The following is an 18,291-nucleotide window of genomic DNA, read 5'->3' as shown; positions in this document are numbered from 1 at the left end:
TCACTAATCTACAATCAAAGAAAGGGTGATTGTTCTGTCTTGTGGAGGAGCCAATTATTTAACCCTGCCCATAGCTCAAGTTCCAACTCTCCTTAGTCAAGGGAACAAATTTCTGTTTTTCTTTGGGAAGATTGCCTCTGCACGGTAGGGTAGGTGTAGCAAAACCATAGGCCTGTTTATGGAGAATGTGTTCATGATTTCAGTACACATAGTTCACAAAGCGAATCTTTGCACAGTGAGAGGCATGTACCAAGGCAAACAAACTTATGCAGAAACATTTCAAATCATGGTACAATTTATTCTACCACATTGAAGTTACAACGCTGTAAAAATATGAGTTTGTTATAATGATGTGTGAGTGCCAAAAGAAATATAATTATCAAATCAGAAGACAGTTTTGAATTCCACGTAAATTCTTCTTCATTTATGTTTGGCTGTCATCCAACTGCTAGCAATATGTTAACCACACTGCTGATGAGGAAAGCACTGTGTAGTATGCAACAGCCATTGTTCAAAAATGATTTTTTTTTTTACATCCTGCAGCTATACATGCACAGATGGGGAGTTAGTTAGTGTGGGCAGTTTGCCCTGCCTCACTACTTACTGTTTACTATAGATGTAAGGCATGCCCCAGTCCCCAGAAAGTTAATCGTGTCTTTGCCCCTGAAGCAAGCGCCTTCCTCTGCTGTTGCATTCATGTTTAGTCTTGTCTCCTGTAATAATAATGCGATCCGCTGTAAGTATTAGGTCTGAGGCAAAGGGTTTCTGCAACGCACAGGGAATGAAGATTTGCAACTAGTCATCTAAAGGAATTCTTGCTCTTCAAATGAATTTAAACAAAGGAGTTTATTTGGTGACTGAAATAAAGCAGAAAACTGAAGTGTCAAGCGTCAAATTACATGTAGTTCAACAATGAAAATGACTCGAAGCAGGATCCGAACATCACAATCAGATTAGTCAATCATTCCACAAAGCATTTCAAACTAAGTTTATTAATATATTATACATTCATTACTCAACACAACAAAAGTCCGTAAGATTTTACAACTTTGCTCCATTATGTACCAAAAAACCAGTTGATTCTGAGACATCTCAGTGTCTAATATACAATGTTAAATCGCTGGTTAAAAGCTGTGTTTAAACTAAGAGTTATTTATATTGGTAGTATATATGATATAGAGATATATATTACATATCTGTGGTGCTGCTGAACATTAGAGTGTCAATTGCCTTATTGTTGATTATCTGAAGCTATCGCAAGTGGTAATAAAAATAGAGTTTACATATTTATAAATATTCTCAGTCCCCTCCAAATATTTATTCGAGTAGAGCTAACAACCACCGTTAAACTTGTTCTAGGAATGGAAACAGAACAAATGGCAAGGCAAATGCTTGGAATTTCCTGTTGGATTCAGGATTCCCAAATGGTTTGCTCTGCTGGCCTGAGACTAGTACACTTGGCAGGAGTATAGTAATCATTTGCAATATATACTTTCCTCATGATCTGCTTGTAGTAAAAGGACATTTAATGCGTTGGAACACTTGGCTGAATAAATAATACAGTTCTTTAGGGACTAGTGCTATCTTATCTCACTTGATGTGTAACAAGAATTACAATATTAATTTTCCCTTTGCATAACATATCAATTATTTTCCCTGTATATTTAAAACAAGATGAAACTAAATTCAATACCAGGCTTAGAATAAAGTTCCTCGAATATACTATTTCTTTATCATAGGTTCTTTCAGTGAAGCCTGAGAGGACTTACTGCGGAGCTGCCTGCAATTGCTTTAAATAATTTGTCTATTAAGTAAAGAATTAGCTTGAAAAGTTACCTCATTGTAAGGAATGCAAAACAGAAGTCTGGTATTTATTTTGGCAGTTCTAATGTCATTCTAAGCATAGTTAAAATAAGCAAAGTTTGAATTGTATATAAAATGGCATTGAACTACTATTGCAGGAATTAGCAGCTGCTGTCACAATAGCGACAGTGAGTGATTAAAAGGCGCACACATCTGTGGTAGTGATCGGATTGTGTATAAGTTGGATGGTACATTTTTGGCAGCTAACGGCATGAGATGTGCTTGAAGTCATGTGCAGGGATGTGAGAGTACAGGAACTGTGGTTGTATGGAGTTACAGAGAGACAGTTTGTGAGAGACAGAGACAATATGAGACATTTAAAAGCAGTCCAAGCCATGGACTGGCATCAATCCATCTTGTTTTCATTTAACAGTGTTTTCTAAGTACAGTATCTGTTTCAGCTTTTTGCTATCAAATTTTCCACTTCATCAGTGTTCCACCCTAGCTTAGCTGACCAAATTCAGCGGACTGTTATCAGTATTGACAAGCTGTTACAATGGTGTATGGCTATATAGTACATATAGGGCTTAAATGTTCTTTTCTGTAATCATTTATGTTCTGGATTTCAGGCTTGCAAGCCAGATATTCTTCCCTACAAACAGCATCTATGTCCCATCAAAGTACATGTCAGAAATCCAATCCAGCCATGAGAGCTTAACTAATAAAAACATAAGAACATAAAAAACAGGAGCAGGAGTAGGCCGTTCGGCCTCTCGAGCCTGCTCTGCCATTCAATATCATGGTTGATCTTCTACCTCAACGCCACTTTCCTGCACTATCCCCATATCCCTTGATTCCCTTAATATCCAAAAATCTATCGATCTTTGTCTTGAATATACTCAACGACTGAGCCTCCACAGCTCTCTGGGGTAGAGAATTCCAAAGATTCACCACCCCCTGAGTGAGAAAATTTCTCATCTCAGTCCTAAATGGCCAATCCCTTATTCTGAGACTGTGACCCCTGGTTCTCGACTCCCCAGCCAGGGGAAACACCCTCCCTGCACCTACCCTGTCAAGCCCTGTAAGAATGTTTTCAAAGCTTTTGACAGTTATTATATATCACGATGAAGAGCTTAACGAGTGAATGTCATTCGATTACCTCCATGTACCCTTCCTAACATCGCATCAATTTGGATCAATGTTAACGCTTAAAAGAAGCATTGTCAACAGACCAGCGAGTTCTCAGGTAGGCTTATCTACAGAAGAGCCAAAAGGGCCCTGCTCATGAAACCTTGGTGCAGCTACATAGAGTAAATAAAGAGGATTGATAACCGGACGAAGTAGATTTATGCATTTTAGTTGATCTTAAGTAAGGATTTATGCCAGTGAATAAGGTGTGACTTTATGACTGATATAGTTGAGAGACTACAGCTAATGTTGCTATATTTTCTTGTTCCTATTTTTAATGTAATTTTGTTCATCGTCTTCACGTCCCCTACAATGACATGCTCCTTTCAGGATGGCAGGCAGCTGATCTGATACCAGGTCACTGCTGACGCTGCTTTAGAAGCAGTCCCTGGAAATGTGGCCTGGGTGACTTATCCTCTGGATAGCCATCATTTATGATTAGGGTAAATACCTTGCAACGTGACTCAGTAGTAGCACTATCGACTCTGAGTCAGACGGTTGTGGGTTAAAAGCCCACTCCAGGATTTGAGCATATAATGCAGTACTGAGAGAGTTCTGCATTGTTGGTGCCGTCTTTCACAGTGAGGTGTTAAACTGGAGTCCATCTACGAGTTCAGTTGGAAGTAATAGATCCCATGGCACTTTTTCAAGGAACAGCGGGAAGCTCTCCCAGTGCTCTACCCAACATTCATCACTCAACCAACACCACCAAAACAGATACGCTATTATTCATCTCATTGGTGTTTGTAGGATCCCGTTGTATGCAACTTGGCTGCTCTCTTAGTTTACATAATAACAGTGATTACACTTAAGAAAGTATTTCAGTGCCTGTGAAATGCTTTGAGACATCCTGAGGACATCAGAAGGCACTATATAAATGCAACTGAACTAGCAGATGGGTTCCAGATGGCACCAACAATGCAGAACTCCCTCAGTGCTGCATGATATGCTCAAATCCTGGAGTGGGCCTTTAACCCACAACCGTCTGACTCAAGAGTTATAAGTGCTACTACTGAGTCAAGTTGCAAGGCATTTACCCTAATCCTCAAATGAGGCATAATCAGAGGATAAATCACCCAGGCCACATTTCCAGGGATTGCTTCTAAAGCAGCGTCAACAGTGACCTGTCATCAGATCAGCTGCCTGCCATCCTGAAAGGAGCATGTCATTGGAGGGGACGTGAAGACGATGAACAAAAATACATTAAAATTGGAACAAAAAAGTAAAGGAACTTAACTCTAATCTCCCAAGTATATCTGCCATGTGATCACACCTTTCTTTCTTCAATCAATAGTACCAAAACAAATTAACTAGTCATTTATCCCATTGGTGTCCTGAGGAGCTGTGCACAAATTATACCTGCAAAGCAATAATAACAACAGAAGTAATTCAATGGTTATGAAGTATTTTGGGATGCGAGGACAGGATAGAAATATAAGCTTTTCTCTTTCCCTAGTTGTCAAATTTCGCTGATTTCTTTCAGCGGCCGGGAGCTTTGCTTGCATGGGTATCTCCACTCTACCATTCTGTAGTAAAGGCCACCAGGTGGATACTTCCACGTCTATATTTTAATAATCTCCAGTCTGAGTGGAAGATCATGCAATTGTGTTTGGTAATGGATTATGCACCTGCACTGCTGACACTAAACACTGTACCACCAACTGAAAGGGAATCTCACAGCTGGTGCACTACAGTGAGGTATTGATGCAGTTTTCAACTCAGGGAATTATCATTCCACCGGAGAGTGAAAATAACAACACCTACTCAATACTAAGTATCGTAGTACACTTGGTATGTTGTAGTATGGAAATATACAATGGGATATCAATTAACGGAATAGTGATGACCTGAACTAAGTTGAACTAGAATAAATGCATTTTTATGTTGGATACACTTTATTTCTTTGGTTTTTTTTGGAGGGTGGGACAGGCGGTTCTCCTTCCTTGTACAATGGTGAAAGGAAATCATGCCACATCAGCTGAAAATATCCATGGTGGAATTTAGAATAAAAACACAAAAATAGCAAAATGAACTCCCCAGTGAAATGAATCAGTTATACTCTGCACTGCTGCATAAAACAGTGAAGGCTAATGTCTCATGTATATGTTTTCCTAATTGGTGTTTGATTATCTAAACTAATCAATTATCCAAACATCCCCTGGTCCTAATTAGTTTGGATAAGCTGTCATTCTACTGAAAGGGATGTCAAAAATGTTTTAATATCAACATTGAGCTAAATATCAAGTCCGACCAGTTTGAAGTGAACACAGGCACAATGATGAGCAAATCAAGGAATTGAAGACGAGCACCACATTCCTGAATATCACTTGCATACACAATCACACACAAAAATCGCCAATCAAGAACAGTCACACTTCAAAGAAAGTCAATGAGGTGTGTCAGTTCTGGCAAACTAAATTTAAACAAGCAAGAACACAACTAGTTAAAAAAGACCTATAACCTGAATAAAGAGTTAAATTTACTTCCCACCTGTATTGTTTACATATTTATTGCAGGGGAGGAGTTTCAAAAATGTAATTACATCTAATCTGTTGTCCAATTGGGGCTTCTGTACATTCTGTTGTGTTGCCAGCTGACAGGTTTCCACAGCACAAAACAAATGATTGATACTTTAATTAAGTATATGCTTGTCAGAAACCTCTCTTTCTGTTTTTTTTAAAAGAACCTTTTAACTGCAGGAATCTCAGGCAGGAATATTACTTCGGTAAGCTAATAAATTTTTGTTGTATTATTTAGGTGTCTGGCACCACTCCAGCATCTGACATTTAGGTAGCTTATCAATATAAACTATCAGCACAAACCCAGCAATTACTTCTGAGATGCAAATAAAATCACCGTTCTGCTGTCAGTTTTAAACGGCTAAATTCTCTAAATTCAGCTCTGCATCAGTAACAAAAAGATGCAATACCCAGTATCCGTATGCACACAGCACTGTAATTTTTCAGCATGAATTCCCTTGATACTTTCAGTGACAAGCTGACCTCCTGGTAAACTGTGGCTAACAAAATTAATCCTGGATGTTATGTTTAACTTAGTCATTTAGCGTAGTCATTCAGATTCATCGCACAGGCATGAATAATGTGTGCATACTTTTAACGGCATCTCTTCATTTAACTTCACCAATCCAAAGTCAAACCGATCGAAGTTGCGAATGTGAATCTTGGCCTTTGGGGTGCCAACCCTCCAGGAATTGTCCCGGAGGTTGCAAGAATTGAAGATTTATCACCAGGATATTGCTACAGGCAACCCAGGAGAAAAATCGGAGGGGCATTCAACAAAATTGTGTGTCTTTTCATTTTCTGTGAATTCTTTTATTTATTAGACATCAAAATATTGGAGATGGAGAAATAGGCTGCTTCACTAACAGTCGAGATTAATCCAATTGGGCAACAAAGAGTCTGTTCCCTTTCCAATTGGTGTGGGAAGGCAGTGCGTCTGGAGGATGGACCAATGGCGAGAGAGTGGGGGCGGGGTGGTTCACAGCAGGAAGTCACATGATGCAGCCTCCAGAGTACACCCAATCAGAGTTGGCAACCCTATTGGGCCTGGCCTTTGGATCAGTGAGGTTTCCTGACATGTTGTCTGCGTTCTAAATGTTTCTTTCTTATTTTGATGTGGAGGTTCAGTAAGATAAGGGGTATTGATTATCTTGTCTCAACCTTAACTTTATAACCTACTTTTTGATGTCTCTCTTTCAAGTGCTCCAGTGCTATGTGGTTTTCCATGACAAGGGGCAGACAAGGAGAGTGCTCCCAGCCAGGTGTCTGCCAATCCACTTTAGCTGGTCACTTGAATATGAACTGGAGTGATTAGATCAGATTTTCTTGCCAATTGTTCCTCATGTTCTTTGGGGAAGCAGGCAACACCATCACCAGAGTAACCTAACCAAAAGTTTCTGCACATGCAAAAGAATTTTATGGGGAAAGTATAATCTCTTGAATTGTCATATCGTTTAAAATATTATAGAGGGAGATATAAATGCAGTAATCCCCAGTCATTCTTTACTATCCTTCTTTATGCTTATGAATTGCTCGCTGATAATCTAGGAGTAGACACTTGGCACACAACCCCCCCCCCCCCCCGCCCGCAAATTCTAGTAAAATCATGAATGGAGACAGTGGGTTGTGGGTAGCCCTCCTTAGTCATGATATCACTGGAGTGGAAGCTCCAATGATTCTGCATTTCCATCTGGGAGCCAGGCTGATAGGATGTGCGAGTTGGAGATGGTCCCAATTCTCTGATTTGGGATTCTAGTGAGTGTTGTTAACTGTTGGAATGCGGGATCACAGAACCACCCCTAAAATGTCTGCTCTCAGACTTGTAAGTATCAGGGGTTTAAAATATATAAGGCTATGTAACTAAAACTGTAATGTGAAGAATGCTGTGTTTAAATGGTTATAATCTTGAACTGGAGACAAAGTCTCCTTAGACTGGTATTAGATGTTTAGAAATGTTGATGTTTTGGTTCCCTACTGAGATGTTATAGCATTCTGCACTTTGACAACCATTGTCTGTTGTTTTCAAGTTAAGACTTCAACTTTGTTTATGTATCTGTAAGACAATTTTTTTATAGAAAGACTTAGAATGGATTGAAGTTTGGGTAAACATTTGCTTCGTCATAAAAGAGGTAACACTCTGAAGTGAACAGGTTTCTGGCTTTGGCCTCATGAGGTCAGAGAGGATAAGAACGAAAGAGATAAGACACATATTTCAAAGGAAGAAACCCTGGGAAAGTATAAACAACAAGACATGTGGCCAAAATCATGAGACATCTTTAGGGTGGGTACTTAATACACAATCAAAACAAAGAACTTGATATGGTATTGGATAGCAAGTTTTTAGGGACACCACTACAGATCAAAAGGTCTTGTCAATATCCCATGTCAGCCCACCCTAAGAAGAGAATGGGCCCAAGTTTCGAGCTGCGCCTAGAATGGCGCAGTCCCGACCTGGACGCCCGTTTTTCGCGCCACAAAGTGCGCCTGAAAAAAACCTCCAGATTCTCCACCTCCCTGCAGGTCCTCTGGCCCTCGGCGCAGTGCAGCAGGAGCTGTAGGGGGCGGAGCCAGGTCCCTGCGCTGAAAACAGGGCCGAGACCTCTGTACATGCGCGCTACAGTGGGCGCGCAAGTGCAGTAGCTCCAGGCCCCCGAAACTGTGTGGGAGGGGCCCGAAGCACGCAGCCCCTAGCCCTGGCCGAATGGCCTCACTGGGGCTGCATGAATAAGGCTCCTCCCACGGCCAGCTCCTGCTTCCTCCCGACCCGACTCGACTCCCGCTTCCCGCTTGCGGACCGGACCCGACACCGACCCGACTCCCGCTTCCCCGCCCCCCCCGTCCCGGACCCGACACCGACCTGACTCCCGCTTCCCCCCTGCCCCCGGACCCGACCCGACTCCCGCTCCCCCCCCGCCTCCGGACCGGACCCGACACTGACACCGACACCGACCCGACTCCCGCTTCCGCCCCCGCCTCCGGACCGGACCCAACACCGACTCCCACGCCCCCCCGCCCCCGGACTGGATCCGACCTGACCTCCCTCCCCCCGACCTGACCTCCCTCCCCCCGACCCGAACCGAACCGACCTCCCTCCCACCACCCCCCCGACCCGCGCTCCCCCCGACCCGACCCAACGCCACCTACCTGTAAATCTGGTGCTGGGGACGTGCCCTGCCCGAAGTCTCGGGCCCGGCCTGTTCAGGCTCCCTCCCCAATCTCCTTCCCGCCCCCCCAATCTCCTTCCCGCCCCCCCCAATCTCCTTTTCCCCCCAATCTCCTCCCAATCTCCTTTCCCCCCCCCATCTCCTTTCTCCCCCCATCTCCTTTCTCCCCCCATCTCCTTTCTCCCCCTTCTCCCCTTTATCCCCCCCTCCCCCCTTCTCCCCCCTTCCCCTCCCCCTTCTCCCCATCCCTCCCCCTTCTCCCCCTTCCCTCCCTCTGCTCCCCCCTCTCTCCCTCTACCCCCCTCCTCCCCCTCCCCCTCCCCTCGCTGTCAGAAACACAGACACTGACAGACAGAGATTGAGAGACACACACAGACAGACAGAGAGATAGAGACACTGACAGAGACACACTAGGGGGGGGGGGGGGGGCATCCCAGCATACTGTTGGAGGGCTCCCGGTGCTGCAGTCGGTAAGTAGAAAATGTTTTATTTATTGATTTAAAAAAAAATTATTTCTTATTAATTTTTTTTGATTGATTTATTGGTTGATTTATTGATGTATTTATCATTTATTATTGATGATGGTTCTTTATTTGAAAAACTGAAGTGTTTAATGTTTGTAAACTTCCCTTTAAACCCCCCCCCCCCCCGCCCACCATTCCCTACGCCTGATTTGTAACCTACGCCTGATTTTCTAAAGTGTAGACAAGGTTTTTTCGAGCGTACAAAAATCTTCACTTACTCCATTCTAAGTTAGTTTGGAGTAAGTTTTCACTCACGAAACTTTGAAATCAGGCGTAAGTGGCCGGACATGCTCCCTTTTGAAAAAAAAATTATGTTCCAAAGTGAAACTGTTCTAACTGACTAAAATTGGAGCAAACTAAATGACGAGAATTCCAATTTCTAAGATACTCTGTTCTACACCAGTTGCTCCTAAAAATCAGGAGCAAATCATGTGAAAACTTGGGGCCAATAAAAGTAATCTGCTCAAGATTGTCCACACAAACAATGTGAGGGGAGAGCGAAACAGAAGTTGGGCTAGTCGAATGCTCTTCAAGCGGTCCCATGCTTTACCCAAGGAAGCCCGAGACAAAGAGAACGAGACTACAAGCTAGAGAACTGCTCATGTGCACCAGCCATTTATCCGATCGGATCGGTATCAGCTACTTGTCACAGTCGTATGTTTTTGATGTATAACTAATATTCCGTCTTAAACTCTGATTAAACACAATATACCCACCAGATTGGTTTACAGTCGATCCTGATTATTAAAGTGACCAGAGATAGCTTTAACTTGGCTATTTCCAACAAACTGCAGTTATTAAATATAAAACAGGAGGCAATGGAGATTTACTGGGAAGTATTAAGATATTCTCTCATTAAAACATTCAGATTATAGGACAATTTAGTGCAATATTCTTTCTCTTTAATGGCCATTGTCCAATGGAAATTAGAGCACATCGTGGAAGTAATTACCAGAAACAACTTGATTTTTCAGTTTATGTTCAGGTCAAAATATATTTAATGTTTATCTTTATAGACTGCTGGGGTTCACAAAATTACAATGCCTGATGCTGCTGTAGGCGCCTAAAACTACTCCATGCAAAACAATCCATAAAGGCGGTGAAGGAATGGCGCTCGCCGTTCACCTCGCTGATAGCTGCCCACAGAGTTTCCATGGGCGTTTCAGCATAGATTTCCTCTAATCTTTTGCAATGCGGCCCCATGGCATCTGTGAGCAGGCCAAGAAACAGCGAGGCTCATCAACCAATCATATTGAGGAATCCTTGCTGAGACACGCAGAGTCCAAACCAGGAAGTATAAAGCAAGAAATATAAATTAGATTTAAATGTTGTACATAAAGTGAAATAAAGATTGAGAGAGAGAGAGAGAGAGATAAAAGAGACAAATAGAAAAAGTAAAATACAAAAATTATTTAAATCTTTCTTTTGAATCTCCAACATTAATTTTCTTCTGAAAGAATACGACTCCACACGTGTAAAATTATTTTTTCAGAGCCAAAGAGGTTGTTCAGCAATAATTATCACTTATCACGTCATTAAAAACTGATTTACTCCTGAATGTACCAGCCTTAGCTTTTTCAGCTGTCTTTAGTGCAGAACTAGTGAGCAACTACAGCCAGTTCACACACTCCATTCATTGAATGCTGAGTCTGTTGGCGAGGACTGCAACAGCGTACCCTGTGGAGTAGCAGGATATCTTTGACGGCAACTTCTGGATTTCCGTGTTTAACTGCGCATGTGTGGATGGCAGATGTAGCTGTCTGATTTACCCCATAATAAAAGTGAGCGCTGACAGCCTCACTGTTACTATAACCCTAAAATCCGGGCCATTGTAAAATCACCATGAAAAAAAGCCCATGAGAACTCTGCCACAAAAACATCGTCACATCAGTTTTGTATAAGTATGAGCATTGATGGTTTGCACTGCTCACGAATCATCCCACGCTCAATATTAGCTGCACGATTAGTGAACAGTGGGGGGCGATTTTCATTTCAGTCGTGCGTCAGTCCCACGGTAGGTAGGTCACCCACTCCACCTGCCCGCTGCAGTCTCGGAGGCCCGATCGATTTTCATGTTTAGGACTCAATGGCCCAAAAATGCGGTCCATGGCGTACCTCTGGAGTATGCCACGGACCTGCGGAAAGCATATGAACCTACATGATGAGGGCTCTCCTTCGCGAGCTTGCTCTCTGACGCTGTAAGTAGGAGGGCAGACTAATGGCCCAAGGATCGCAGGGACACAGCCTGTGCGGAAGCGTATCTTGGATTATGTGGGCCTGGCCGAGTAAACAAAGGCAAGAAACAAAAAGGGTCACACTACATCATCATTCTAAAAGGACAAAGGGTGTTAAAAAAACAAGCCTGAAGGCTTTGTGTCTTAATGCAAGGAGTATCCATAATAAGGTGGATGAATTAACTGTGCAAATAGATGTTAACAGATATGATGTGATTGGGATTACGGAGACGTGGCTCCAGGATGATCAGGGCTGGGAACTCAACATCCATGGGTATTCAACATTCAGGAAGGATAGAATAAAAGGAAAAGGAGGTGGGGTAGCATTGCTGGTTAAAGAGGAGATTAATGCAATAGTTAGGAAGGACATTAGCTTGGATGATGTGGAATCTATATGGGTAGAGCTGCAGAACATCAAAGGGCAAAAAATGTTAGTGGGAGTTGTGTACAGATCTCCAAACAGTAGTAGTGATGTTGGGGAGGGCATCAAACAGGAAATTAGGGGTGCATGCAATAAAGGTGCAGCAGTTATCATGGGTGACTTTAATATGCATATAGATTGGGCTAACCAAACTGGAAGCAATATGTTGGAGGAGGATTTCCTGGAGTGCATAAGGGATGGTTTTCTAGACCAATATGTCGAGGAACCAACTAGGGGGGAGGCCATCTTAGACTGGGTGCTGTGTAATGAGAGAGGATTAATTAGTAATCTCGTTGTGCGAGGCCCCTTGGGGCAGAGTGACCATAATATGGTGGAATTCTACATTAGGATGGAGAATGAAACAGTTAATTCAGAGACCATGGTCCAGAACTTAAAGAAGGGTAACTTTGAAGGTATGAATTGGCTAGGATAGATTGGCGAATGATACTTGAGGGGTTGACAGTGGATGGGCAATGGAAGACATTTAGAGACCGCATGGATGAACTACAACAATTGTACATCCCTGTCTGGCGTAAAAATAAAAAAGGGAAGATGGCTCAACCGTGGCTATCAAGGGAAATCAGGGATAATATTAAAGCCAAGGAAGTGGCATACAAATTGGCCAGAAATAGCAGTGAACCTGGGGACTGAGAGAAATTTAGAACTCAGCAGAGGAGGACAAAGGGTTTGATTAAGGCAGGGAAAATAGAGTATGAGAGGAAGCTTGCAGGGAACATTAAGACGGACTGCAAAAGTTTCTATAGATATGTAAAGAGAAAAAGGCAGTTCAGAGAAGGTTCACTAGGTTGATTCCAGAGATGAGGGGTTGACTTATGAGAAAAGGTTGAGTAGGTTGGACCTCTACTCATTGGAATTCAGAAGAATGAGAGGTGATCTTATCGAAATGTATAAGATTATGAGAGAGCTTGATAAAGTGGATGCAGAGAGGATGTTTCCACTGATAGGAGAGACTAGAACTAGGGGGCATAATCTTAGGATAAAACCGAGATTAGGAGGAATTTCTTCTCTCAGAGACTTGGAATTCACTGCCTCAGAGAGCTGTGGAAGCTGGGTCATTGAATACATTTAAGACAGAGATAGACAGTTTCTTAACCGATAAGGGAGTAAGGGTTTATGAGGAGCAGGCAGGGAAGTGGACCTGAATCCATGATCGGATCAGCCATGATTGTATTAAATGGTGGAGCAGGCTCGAGGGGCCATATGGCCTATGCCTGCTCCTATTTCTTATATTCTTATGTTGATCTACACTCTTAGGTCAGTGAGGATGGAATAATGATTAGGAGTTAGCCACCCTTTTATCAGGCCGTGCACTAAGCTTTAGAAAAATTAGAGTTTGAAGGAGTTGGAATGTAAAGAATGAAGGACAAGAGATAAACGTAGGTCACCTGCAGTCAGAATCAGGAGAAGTCATAATAGGGAACAAAGAAATGGCAGACCAATTGAACAAGTACTTTGGTTCGGTATTCACTAAGGAGGACACAAACAACCTTTCGGATATAAAAGGGGTCAGAGGGTCTAGTAAGAAGGAGGAACTGAGGGAAATCCTTATTAGTCGGGAAATTGTGTTGGGGAAATTGATGGGATTGAAGGCTGATAAATCCCCAGGCCTGATGGACTGCATCCTAGAGTACTTAAGGAGGTGGCCTTGGAAATAGCGGATGCATTGACAGTCATTTTCCAACATTCCATAGACTCTGGATCAGTTCCTATCGAGTGGAGGGTAGCCAATGTAACTCCACTTTTTAAAAAAGGAGGGAGAGAGAAAACAGGAAATTATAGACCTGTCAGCCTGACATCAGTAGTGGGTAAAATGATGGAATCAATCATTAAGGATGTCATAGCAGCGCATTTGGAAAGAGGTGACATGATAGGTCCAAGTCAGCATGGATTTGTGAAAGGGAAATCATGCTTGACAAATCTTCTGGAATTTTTTGAGGATGTTTCCAGTGGACAAGGGAGAACCAGTTGATGTGGTATATTTGGACTTTCAGAAGGCTTTCGACAAGGTCCCACACAAGAGATTAATGTGCAAAGCTAAAGCACATGGGATTGGGGGTAGTGTGCTGACATGGATTGAGAACTGGTTGGCAGACAGGAAGCAAAGAGTAGGAGTAAATGGGTACTTTTCAGACTGGCAGGCAGTGACTAGTGGGGTACCGCAAAGTTCTGTGCTGGGGCCCCAGCTGTTTACATTGTACATTAATGATTTGGACGAGGGGATTAAATGTAGTATCTCCAAATTTGCGGATGACACTAAGTTGGGTGGCAGTGTAAGCTGCGAGGAGGATGCTATGAGGCTGCAGAGTGACTTGGATAGGTTAGGTGAGTGGGCAAATGCATGGCAGATGAAGTATAATGTGGATAAATGTGAGGTTATCCACTTTGGTGGTAAAAACAGAGAGACAGACTATTATCTGAATGGTGACAGATTAGGAAAAGGGGAGGTGCAACGAGACCTGGGTGTCATGGTACATCAGTCATTGAAGGTTGGCATGCAGGTACAGCAGGCGGTTAAGAAAGAAAATGGCATGTTGGCCTTCATAGCGAGGGGATTTGAGTACAGGGGCAGGGAGGTATTGCTACAGTTGTACAGGGCCTTGGTGAGACCACACCTGGAGTATTGTGTACAGTTTTGGTCTCCTAACTTGAGGAAGGACATTCTTGCTATTGAGGGAGTGCAGCGAAGGTTCACCAGACTGATTCCCGGGATGGCGGGACTGACATATCAAGAAAGACTGGATCAACTGGGCTTGTATTCACTGGAGTTCAGAAGAATGAGAGGGGATCTCATAGAAACGTTTAAAATTCTGACGGGTTTAGACAGGTTAGATGCAGGAAGAATGTTCCCAATGTTGGGGAAGTCCAGAACCAGGGGTCACAGTCTAAGGATAAGGGGTAAGCCATTTAGGACTGAGATGAGGAGAAACTTCTTCACCCAGAGAGTGGTGAACCTGTGGAATTCTCTACCACAGAAAGTTGTTGAGGCCAATTCACTAAATATATTCAAAAGGGAGTTAGATATAGTCCTTACTACTAGGGGGATCAAAGGGGTATGGTGAGAAAGCAGGAATGGGGTACTGAGATTGCATGTTCAGCCATGAACTCATTGAATGGCGGTGCAGGCGCGAAGGGCCGAATGGCCTACACCTGCACCTATTTTCTATGTTTCTGCAATCTGGTCCTCCAATCTGGAGACAGAATTAGATTTTACATCATTTCTGAAGGCAATCCCGTTATCAAATTTAATTACAATTACTTTACAGAATTAGAATTTAATTCCTAATTAGCTCCATTCCACCAACTTCACTATATCTTAGTCCTGTTAGTAAAAATGTAATTTTGCTGATAATTATCGACATCATTAAAACTCCAATCTTTGCAGAAACAAGAAAAACTCATTTGATACAATTAAATAATCCGACTTCAGAGCTGAAAATGGTTAAAACATACCTGAGGTATCCCCTTACACTGATACAAACAGACCCTGTGCCTGTTTGCATCAACCGTAAAATTTGCTGGCAGTTGGTGGGCAAAAAGCCCAAGTCTGTGCCAGAAATTAGTTTTTCTTTGACCATGCGGATGATCTGTTAACGTGTATGTTGACCAATTGCAAGTTCGGGATTTAGCGCGGACGCAAGTGCTTGTGGAAATCCCGAACTAGCGGTCAATTTCCACAAGTATCCACTGCAAATTCTTGCCTGTTATCATTCAATCAGTGAGCTGCCAGCATTGAGCATGCTGTTAATAGGCTGCTCACCGATTGGGAGGGTAGGGAATCTGGCAGGGCAGACAATTTCGATGGGTTTTTCACCAGAACCTTAAAGGGATGGGTGGAAGTGTTCGGAGTAAAAGGGAGCAGTGGGTTATTGTGTTCGTGAAATTTTGCAGCACCTAGAGCTGGAAGCCTTCAAGGTGACATACCTGCTTCCAGCTTCCCCTTACTGCAGTTCAGGATCCCTTTAAATACTGCTGGCAATTGGCTGCTTCCCAACTTGTACTGTCTACGATATGTGGGCGGGCTGAGGAATTGGTGGTAACAATGCGAGTCAAGAAAAAAATGGCATCGCGGTCTTAACTGCCTTCTATCAATCCCGATTCGTATATATTAATGATATATTTTAATGTTTTATTTTCAATGCGAGCTTTGGCCATCAATATCCAGACCCACCCAAAAATGGGAAAGGGTGGACAAGCAGCACTATGTCGGCATGTCAGTCCTCCACGACTGCCCTGTGATAAGGCATAGATGGGCTGCTAGCAAGACAAAAGTTGCCCCAGATCATTTCATCCAAGTTATATGTTGCATGGGACTCAGAAATACACAAACAAAATGGGAAAACCGTGTGTGGGCAGAGCTTGTGCATGGTCAACAACTGAGCTCCCCCATTGTCATTTTGCAGCTATCTACGTTCAAAGTGATTGTGCTTATTACGTTAGTGTAAGTGAGCTATTTAACCCAATCACAAACATATTTTCTTTTATTGTGACATGTGTACAGAAAGACGTTTAACAAAATAATGATGCCATAATGTTATGACAGGAATGAGAATAAAGGTTGCAATATTAAAGCATTTAAGAGCCTCTCATTCTCAGTAATTTCAGTCAGATATGCTGTGTTCTACACTGTGAAAATATATTTTATATTGCAAGCCTAATAAACTGACGGTAATAAAAGATTTGTGTGAGTGTTAAGACTTTTGCTGAGAAAAAAAATGACTACAATCAGATTTAGATGTGATGGGGAATGAAGCCATGTCTGGCAGATGACATGACATTTAATATAGATAAATGTAGTGTTATCCACATGTATACCATGTAGGTTTACGACTTTAAAAACTGTTGAGCGAGTAAATGATCTCGGTGTAATTGTGTATGAATCTCTAAATGTTCATGTCCAGTGCTGCAAAGCAATAGCAAAAACTAACTTAGTATTCGAATGTATTGCTAGGAAATCCAATACAAAACTAAAAGAACTATATAGTGTCCGTCGCCCTGTAGATTATGGCACTTTAAGTGCACATCCAAGTATTTTTTAACTGTGGTGAAGGTTTCTGCCTCTACCACCCTTTCAGGCAGTGAGTTCCAGATCCACACTACCCTCTGGGTGGAAGAAATTTCCTCTCATATCTCCTCTAAACCTTCCCCCAATTATTTTAAATCTATGTCCGCTGCTTGTTGACCCATCTGCCAAGGGAAACACATCCTTCCTATCCACTCTATCCATGCCCCTCAGAATTTTATAAAACTCAATCAGGCCTCCCTTCAGTCTTCTCTGTTCCAAAGAAAACAGACCCATCATCTCCGATCTTTCCTTATAGCCAAAATTCTCCAGTCCAGGCAACATTCTTGTAAATCTTCTCTGCACCCGTTCCAGTGTAATCACATCTTTCCTGTAAAGTGGTGACCAGATCTGCACACAGTACCTTAGCTGCGGCTTAGCTAGTGTTTTATATAGTTCAAGCATAACCTCCTTGCTCTTGTATTCCATGCCTCGACTAATAAAGGAAAGTATTCCATATGTCTTCTAGATTACTATGTCTAGTTTTGTTCCCCTCACTTTACTTGCTTAAAAAAAAGGATTGCATTTTATAAAATGTGACACCCATGAGTGATATAAAGGCCCTGGAAAAGGTTCAGAGGAGGGTCACCAGATTGCTGCTTGGCTTAAAGTCCCTTAGTTAAGCTTAAAGAGCTGGGTCTTAGTACTCTATAAAAGCAAAGACTTTAAGGTGATTTGACTGAGGTCTTCAACATAATGAAGGGACACCACATGTGCCCATGTGGCTAGACCATTTCAGTAAGATAGGTTAGGGAGAATCAGTGGGCGTACATGCATGTCATGTAAGTATAGACTAGGTTAGCTATCAGGAAGTTTCTCTTTTTGCAGATGGCCATTTACCTTGTGGACAAGTTTCCGGCTCGTGCAGTGAGTGCGGATTCTCTGTAAGCATTCTCAAAGGGACAAGTACGAGGCTGCGACTGTTTTAATAGCTACAAAAAATAGGTGGGGTATTGGGTGACCCGTACTATGGTCACTGTGATCTCTTGAATTCGCTTTTATCACCTTAGAGGGTTGAACAGGAATTTCACAGATTTCACCCCCCACCTCTCGAATTGGCCTGGGTCTTTTATCTGTGTTTTCTGCCTCTCCCTGAAGATGATGTGGGAGCATTGGGGTCATGATGCTTAATTGCAATATGACAGTCGGGGACAAGTTTGGTGGGACCATCTGGTCTTTTCCTGACCATTTTTGTATGTTTGTATGTGTAGTTTACCCATTTAAGGCTTCATTTTATCCATCTCACACAGTAAGCCAATACTTTAAACTAAATGGGAACAAAAATTCACAGTCCTTCTGATGCATTCCCAGCATAACAGCCTAACATCTGTGGTTGGGAAAATGTTGGAGTCCATTAT

Source organism: Pristiophorus japonicus, chromosome 8 (assembly GCF_044704955.1).
Source record: "Pristiophorus japonicus isolate sPriJap1 chromosome 8, sPriJap1.hap1, whole genome shotgun sequence".
Lineage (NCBI taxonomy): Eukaryota > Metazoa > Chordata > Chondrichthyes > Pristiophoridae > Pristiophorus > Pristiophorus japonicus.
Note: the sequence above shows the minus strand (reverse complement) of the source record.